The sequence below is a fragment of the Grammomys surdaster genome, unplaced genomic scaffold (assembly GCF_004785775.1).
Source record: "Grammomys surdaster isolate TR1022 unplaced genomic scaffold, NIH_TR_1.0 1061, whole genome shotgun sequence".
Lineage (NCBI taxonomy): Eukaryota > Metazoa > Chordata > Mammalia > Rodentia > Muridae > Grammomys > Grammomys surdaster.
In genome coordinates this window covers 2,408-11,585 of record NW_021605480.1, presented here as the reverse complement: position 1 = coordinate 11,585, position 9,178 = coordinate 2,408, and the positions used below count along the sequence as shown (strand labels likewise).

Below are 9,178 nucleotides of genomic sequence, written 5' to 3'. Positions count from 1 at the left end.
CCTAGTCAGCTCAATGGCTGGGCTGCTCCCAAACTCCCACATTGTTAACACCTCTCCTCCAATACTCGGATTTCATCTTTGTTGCTCTAGACACAATGGAGGTTGTCCTCCTGGGACCACTCTTCCACATGTCTTACCTGATTGTATGCTTTCTCTTCTGAAACTCTCAAGCCTGGATCTTATTCCTTCCCTGACATGGCTATTCTCATTCTCCTCCTGGTCCATTTGCCCATGAATCTTAAAGTCCTGCCTCTGTCTCTCTGCCCACTGGCCACCAGCGACTTTCACTATGAATCTGAACCAACTGTGGGCACGGACTCTCAGCATCTTACATGTGGAATTCTCATTTAATTTGAACTGGGGGAGTCCAATTAACATAAGTATTAAGTCAAATCCACAGCACACACTCACAAATGTTCAACCCAAAACTTATCCTATCTGCAAAATATGCAGAGACTAGGGATGACTAATAGCAAGCCCAGCCAATAACAGGCCCAACTTGAGACCCATCCCATGGACAAGCACCAATCCCTGACAGGAAGATCATCAGAATCAACTAACCTGGACCCTTGGGGCTCTTGGAGACTGGACCACCAAGCAAAGAACATACATGGGCTGGACCTAGGCCTCCATATTCCATTTCAGGAATAGCATTCAGAGATAAAACAAGATCTTTATGGATTTTCAAAAATATAAAAATTATCATACTAGAATACATATGTAGCAGATATATAGCTTGGTCCCATGTAGGTCCTGAAGATCTGGAGCAGGAAACTATCCCAAAAGCTATAGCCTATATGTGGGATATGTACTTCTAACTCGGCTGCCTTATCTGGCCTCAATGGGAGTTAAAGCACCTAGACTCACACAGACTTGAAGTGCCAACATGAGGGAATAATATAAAAATAAGTGGATACAAGCGTTTGTTGCCCTAAACGTTTTCTACAAAATATAAAAGCACTAACCACCATATTGTGAGAGAAATTAGTTTGTTGCCCTAAACTTTTTCTACAAAGTATAAAAGCACTAACCACCATATTGTGAGAGAAATTAGTTGTTTGCAGAAGATATTCTAGGTTATTTTCAGGGTCCAAAAAATGTTGATATCATTCCAATAATTAAACTCTGAAACACAGAGATTTTAAGTCTCTGGTTTCCATCTAGGCTATTTTACATTTCTACTTTGGAAAGAGAAGATATTTGAATTAAGTAATTTTTTCCTGCATGCAAGCATATATCTGTCTTATTGGAAACCTCATTTTGTGGTCACTGGGCACAATCAAATCAGCAGTGTGCTGTTTAGTTTCTGATAAATTTTCTTGAATCCAGCAGTTCATGTCACACTACACATGGAGGGGGGAACCAGATGTAATATGTATGTGTGTGTATATATAATGTGTAAAATTACATATATATGTTTACATCTATATGTAACAAAATTCCATAGTTTATATGTAGTTACATTAAATATATATATATATATATATATATATATATATATATATATATATAGTCATTAACATATATTGTTATACATATACATCTGATAACCAGCATCAATTTCAGGCACCTTATTATCTTGCATAAGCCTCCAATGCACTGAATGTCACACAATATTTACTACATCATGTAATATTACATGTGTAACATTTCGGTTATATAGATTTTGAAATTTTTCTCCCTAAAATGATTAAATGTAAACAGAATATTTATGCAGCTTCAGTTTCTCCCAGATGATTTATAAATAACAGTAAGGATACTGAGTTGGGTGGGGAGAAAAGTTAGGGTAGATCAAGTAAAAGATTTTTGATGAATATGAATAAAGCATGTTATACAAGATGCTCATAGAATTGCTATAACTTTTCTAAGTTTAAAACAAAACCTGGAATAGGGACAAATATTTCTGTTAATGAGAATATACTGTACTTCATTAGTCTATAACAATATTCAAACAGATCCACATAATTTTATGGTTTATATGAAGTTACAAAATTTAGATTATATACGTATAATTATATATACTATACATACATAATTTTTAATTTTAGAGATGGGATTCTCTATTGTGGAGTAAATAGGCATATAAGTTCAATTGAACATGGAATCCTGAGACCTTCTACCTCTATGACCTAGATTCATAGGAAGCTGTGAGTTATCAAATTTTCATGCTAGTAACTGACGATGGGCCTTTTGCAATGAAGCACTACTCAGCTGCTAAAAATGAGGACATCATAAAATTTGCAGGCAAATGGATGAAACTAGAAAACATCATCCTGAATGAGGTAACCCAGACCCCAAAGGAGTAACATGGTATATACTCACTGATATTTGGATATTAGTCAAAAAGTTCAGAATACCTGTGATACAACAAACAGACCATATGAAGCTTACTGAGAAGGAAGGCCCAAGTGTGGATACTGCATTCCTACTTAGAAGGGGAAACAAAATAATCACAGGAGGCAGAGGGAGGGAGGGACCAGGTATGGGAAAAGGCAAGAGAGCATTACAAAGGGCCACGAGAAGGAGTAGAAATAAGTAGCAATAGCGGGTGGGGACCTTGGGAAACCACTACAGAGTCTCAGATAGCAGGTATTCGAGAGGCTCCCAGGACCCAGTAGGCATGACATTAGCCAAAATACCGAACTTCAGGAAGATGGAACCTTAAGAGAACACATCCAGTAGGTAAACATGTTCCCCAGTGGAGGGATAAGGTCACTCAAACATCTCAAAAATTTTAAACCAGAATTGTTCCTGTCTACAGGAAATGTAGGGACAAAAATGGAGCAGAGGTGAAGGAAAGGTCATTGAGAGACCACCCACACTGTCACCCATTCCATCCGCAGACAGCAAACTCTGACACTATCACTGATGTCAAGATGTGCATGCAATCAGGAGCCTGGTAAAGCTGTCCTCTGAGAGGTTCTGCCAGCACTGGACTTAGACAGAGGCAGATACACCCAAACATTGGACTGAGCACAGGGATGCCAATGGAAGAGTTAGGGGAAGGGCTGAAGGAAGTGAAGGGGATTGCAATCCCATAGGAGAAACATCATTTATCAATTAGTTAGACCCCTCAGAGTCTCACAGGGACTGAACGACCAACCAAAGAGTATACATGGGCTAGTCCATGGCTCCTGCTACATATTTAGCAGAGGACTGTCCTGTCTGGCATCAGTGAGAGGGGAAGCACTTGGTTTTGAGGAAGCTTGTTGCCCCAGCGTAGGGGGATGCTAGAGTGGTGAGGCAGGAGTTGGTAGGTGGGTGGGGGAGCACCTTCTTACAAGCAACGGGAAGGGGAAGGGTGTGGGAGGTTCATGGAAGGGAGACCAGAAAGGAGGATAACATTTGAAATGCAAACAAATAAAATGATAAATAAATTTTTAAAAGATTCTATTATAACCCAGTGAACTGCCGACCTTCCAGAAAATGTATTCAGTGATGATGAATAGTTGGAGTTAAAGACTCCACTTCATTTTGGGGGGTGCAAAATTAAATGTGGTCATTATAAGTAATTCAAAAATTACAAATCAAATATTTTCATTTCACTTGAGTGAAATGTGTGAACTTGTTCACAGTCATCTCAATAAGGTGTGAAGAAACTTCAGCCACAGAAATATTTCATCAAAAGATCCTGATTATTAGAGACTGAAGATCACGCAAGAGATCAGCATTATAACTCAATGGAATGAATGTCTGCATAGTTGCTGATATTGGACAGGATGGGTGTTGTATCTGTGTAATTTCAGGCATTATTGGATTTAGCATGATGACAGATTCTCCAGCTGACAGGAATAACGGGACATTTGAGGAGATTTTGTGAACATGACTAGCATGCAATACTATGTGTACAACAGAGGGAAGGCTTAACTCCTGGTTCAATGTTGTATGTCAGACTGCCCTTCCCTAGACTAAGCAATGGAAGACATAATTTCCCATGATTCAACTCAAAGTGTTAATAACATGGGATCATCATGACCTTCTGAACTCTTGTCTTACTATGGAAGTTCTGATATATTTCATTATCATGATTGCCAATTGTGTTAATACATATGTCTGTTAACTCATGGTGTGGCCCAAGCTGCTCAGGAGATTGTCCCTTGAGTGGATTCCATGGATAGTTATGAAATCATGAAACCTGAGAATGGAGAACATGATCTATACAATATATTTTTAGAAATGTTTTGACCAAAAGTTTTCAGACCTCAGATGCAGAGCTTGAGGCCAGATATTTTCAGATGTATCCAGGGAGCATGGCTCAGGGTGAATCAAAAGCAACTGTAAAATATAATTAAGTGGATTTTCAGACAGCAATAGCCTTAAAACAGACACATAGGTGTGTATGTGTGTGTGATGTTTGCCTGTGTAAGACACAGATTTCACAACGCCTCCATCTTAGTGCCTAGCAGACATGAAGAAGCTGTGTGCTTTCACTGTTTCCTTCTCGCTCCTGAAGTTTTCTCTCATCTTGTGCAGTTTGACTGAACCCCTTTGCTTTTGGAGAATAAAGAATAATTCAGATAATGATGGAGATTTGAGAAGTGACTGCGGTTTTGTTCTTTTTGCAATGGACTGGCCTATAGAAGAAGATTTTTATAATCATGTTATCAATTTTAGGTAAGTTGTTAAGTTTATTTCCTGCTTCAATGTCATAAATTAGAAATATACAACTGTACACATCTGTGGGATTCTGTCCTGTTACATTAGGAAGTTGAAAATTAATTATCATATCAATCTCTACTTTAATTCTTTCAAATATGTCACAGTTTATTTTGGCTTTAGTAAATTGGTCTCCAGGTCACAAACTGGAGAGTGATAGAGACTGGATTCTATTTTTTCCTCCTTGTGTATTTCAGATGTTGAAAAATGGCATTGCACAAGATGCCTTGGTCTATTTTTTGAATTTACAATTCTCCCTGCTCTTAAGAGCTCAATATGAAGAAGTTGCCTGTCTTCAATTGTCTGCCAAAGATTCCAATATGAGCATGCAGTCTAAATGCCTTCATAAAAAGTTATTTAATTTACATTTCTATCTTTTGGGCACACATTTATACCTTGAAATTTGTGTGTGTCTATTATACATGATTATGTTCATAATATCACATATATATTTGTGAATATACACACACATTGATTTTAAATATAGTCTCTCAATAACACTCTCCTGTCATCCTGGACACTGTAAATGTAAAAAACCAGCCAGGCTTCAGATTATGTTACCAGAGTACTATTTTGCTCCACTTGTGCATATGCCCACTCACAGACTAGGTTCATGATCACTATCAGATAGGTGGTCAGTTTTCCTATTAATTGGTGAATAAATATAACATTATAGAAATTATAGAAGAATTATTCTAGAGAATAAGAAGCTTTTCTCAATATGTATACATAGTTCTCAGATCTCAAGTGTGAGATATGAATTTTGGCTGCAGATCATGAGGGAAGAAGTGTTGAAATCATTCACCTTTCACAGTGGCTGGGACTTCTTTCTTTCATGAACTGAGGTTTCCTGTGTTTTTCTGTCTCTGATTCTCATCCCATCTTTTATTTCTTTTTCAACTCTTTGGGATTTTAAGAATACATTTTCCTCTTGGTAGCCAAAGTACACTGTGCATAATTTGATACGTTGTTTCACATTATTATTCATTGGTGTCAGGTCAGAAGGAATCTTATTTCTAGTGTATCTTATGTTATCCCGTACCTCATTGGAAAAATAATGGCATTTACATTAGTGACACTTTTGTCTGTAGTAATAAAGATCAGAATTACAAATATATGAACTATGTTAATACATATTTGTAGGTTAAGGAGACAAACTTAGCTGTAAATTCTCAACTGACCATGTTTGGTATTTTTCCTTCTGATGGGACATAAACACTAATAGTAACAGACATACTGGGAGACAATACTGGGACAGATAAACACATTTCATATGAAGAATAGCTCTCAGTGCTCAGATATCAATTAAAAGATGGCAAATAATTAGGAAAACTGAGGTGTATAGAGGAATCTGATATCATTTTTAGTAAGTTGACATAGAAACATTCACACTAAAAGCTAGCATTAAATTGATGTATAGATGAGCCTACAGGATAATATTTCTGCTTTGTGATATACTCTCCTTTATATTTTGAAATGGATATATAAATCTAAATGAAAGGTATTCTAAAATAATTATCATGTTTTATTAACATTAACCTGTGAAAAATATAAAAAGCATACTCTATTATCTTCATGGAAATATCATTGTTGATAATTTTTCTCACAGTGCATGAAATTAACATTTTCTTAAGGTTTAACTTCAAAAAGTTTTTTCAATATTGATATATGTAAAATACTCAGGCATTAGAGATAGGATCCTGAGTTATGGATATTAATCAAGATGTGTGAATGCTATTTTACGGTACTAAAAGATATCAATATAAAAAGAAACATGAAATATTTCGATATGTTATTTGATTCTTAAAATACTCAATAAGATAAATATATCTGATTCATAAAAGAAATTTTTAAAAATAAAAACATTTTAGTGTATCACTACGCAATTTTATTTGTTGATCAAAGTCTTTAATAAAGAAGGGAAACTCAAACCAATAGAAAGTTATAGAAAAGTGTAATTTGATGTCAATCAAGTTTCATATATTTATTTAAAATCTAAATCTCTCACTGAGTGAGTGAGTGAGTGAGTGTGTGTGTGTGTGTGTGTGTGTGTGTGTGTAGACTGGCAGAACTCGCTTCTCTCCTCACACCAGGTTGGCACTGGAGATTAAACTAGGTCCTAGTGTTGACAGTGAACTTTCTTTTTATTTTTATTTTAGTTAATCTTTTTTTTTTTACAGTCCAGACTTTATACCCCTCCAAGTTCACCCTCTGACTGCTCCATATTTCATACCTCCACCCCCATCTCCAGGGGGATGTCCCCAACATCGACGCCCACCCCACCAGACCTTCCCACTCCCTGGATCCTCCAGTCTCTTGAGGGTTAGGTGCATCTTTTTTGAATGAGTTCAGACCTGGCAGTCCTCTGCTGTATATGTTAGGGGCCTCATATCAGCTGGTGTATGTTACCTGGTTGGTGGTCCAGTGTCTGAGAGATCTTGGAAATCCAGGTTAGTGGAGACTGCTGGTCAACTCCTCCTCAGCTTCTTCCAGCTTCTACCTAATTCAACCAAAGAGGTCAGCAGTTTCTTTCCACGGGTTGGGAGTAAATATCTGCATCCAACTCTTTCAGCTACTTGTTGGGTCTTATAGAAGGCAGTCATGATAGGCTCCTTTTTGTGAGCATGCCACAGTATCAGTATTAGTATAAGGCCTTGAGGCCTCACTTGGGGATGGATCCCAGTTTGAGCCTGTCACTAGACCTCTTCTTCCTCAGGCTCTTCTCCATATTTGTCCCTGCAGTTCTTACAAACAGGAACAATTCTGAGTCAGAGCTTTTGACTGTGGGATAGCAACCTCATCCTTCCACTTGATGCCCTGTCTTCTACTGGAAATGGGTTCTACAGGTTCCCTCTCCCCACTCTAGGGCATTTCATGTAGAGTCCCTGCCTTTGAGTCTTGAACGCCTCTCACCTCCCAGGTCTCTGGTACATTCTAAAGAGTCTCTCAACCTCCTACCTACCATGGTTGCCTGTTTTCCTTCTTTCTGCTGGCCCTCAGTGCTTCACTACTGTTTTCTCCATCTACCTGATCATGATACCCTCTTCCCCTCCCTGTCCACTTTTCCACCCAGGTCCCTCCCTCCCTCCTTCTATCTCTCCCTCCCTCCCTCCCTCCACCATTCTGTCATTGCTTTCTTCTCCTTCCCATGTAGAAATGAGGCATATTCACTTGGGCCCTTCAGCTTGATAACCTTTTTGAGTTCTACGGATTGTGTACTGGGTATTCTATACATTTTTGGCTAATATCCACTTATTAGTGGGCATATACCATGCATGTATGCAATAAACTTCTATTGAACCAGGAGAAAATAATCAACCTCCCAAAAGGAAAAAATATGTAAGCAAATAAGCATAAACTTATATAATCTCATATACATGTTCACGCATGCACATTTACACATTTCCATTCAAGCCAACTGGATCCAGCTTATATACATTATCATAATTACATACATGCACACACTCATGCTTACATATGCATTTGGAGTAAAAAAAAAAAAGAACAACAACAACAACAACAACAACAACAAAAACAAGCACCAGTGCAGAAAGAACTCACCTATTCTGGATAAAAAACATAAAATGAGTTCCAATCTTTATTGCATAATGAAAGGGAAAGCTTCTACCCTTTTATTGCTAAATGAATTAAATCCAAGTCTATATAAAGAAAGCTTTGTTCTCTTTAATGAGACCAAGCCTTCCTGGCTATTAAGGAAAGAACTGTTCTGTCCCATGGTAGGGAACACTTTGCCTGCTCCTTTTGCTCTCTCTGTAGCTTCTTTTTTTTTTCCTATTTCTCTCTCGATACTGCACATTTCTTGCTTAGTTTTCTAAGGTGCTTTATAATCTCTTTCTTGTTATTTTGTTTTGATTTTTGGTTTGGGTTTTTTGTTTGTTTGTTTTTTGTTTTGTTTTGTTTTTTTGAGACAGGGTTTCTCTGTGTAGCCCTGGCTGTCCTGGAATTCACTCTGTATACCATACTTGCCTTGAACTCTGAAATCCACCTGTCTCTGACTCCCAAATGCTGGGATTAAAGGCGTGCACCAACACTGCCTGGCCTGTCTTATAATTTCTAAGTTATTTCAGTCTGCATTCTCCTCCTAGTCTTGCTTTCTCCTCAGCTCTGATATCACAATCATGCCTTTACTCTCATTTCATTATTCCTAATTCTATGCCTTATGTCAAAGTTCTTCTTGAATTCAGTTCTATCTAAAAAGTATTCTCCTCAGTTCTGTCTAAAAAGTTCTGTTCAGTTCCGTGTAAAAGGTGTTCTGTCTAAAAGGCATCCTCAGCTCAGTTCTGTTTCTTCTCTTTGCCTCAGCACTTATACGTCTTTCACAATACATGGTCACATAATAAATAGTTTATCACAGCTTTACATATAAATTCAAATCAGAAAACAAATAAGAAGTTTACAACAGACAATGTTTACATGCATATCCATTAGGAGTAATTATGTGGCTAACCATTCATCGTTTGTCACAATTCTACAGGTTCATGTAGAAATAAAAACAGTAACT

The 9,178-nt window shown here is 37.5% G+C and overlaps 1 pseudogene; it reads left to right on the top strand.

Moving 5' to 3' along the window:
• The first annotated feature begins 4,408 nt into the window (after nucleotides 1–4,408).
• The window catches only part of LOC114634717, a 6,550-nt pseudogene continuing 1,780 nt past the window's right edge, over nucleotides 4,409–9,178 (top strand).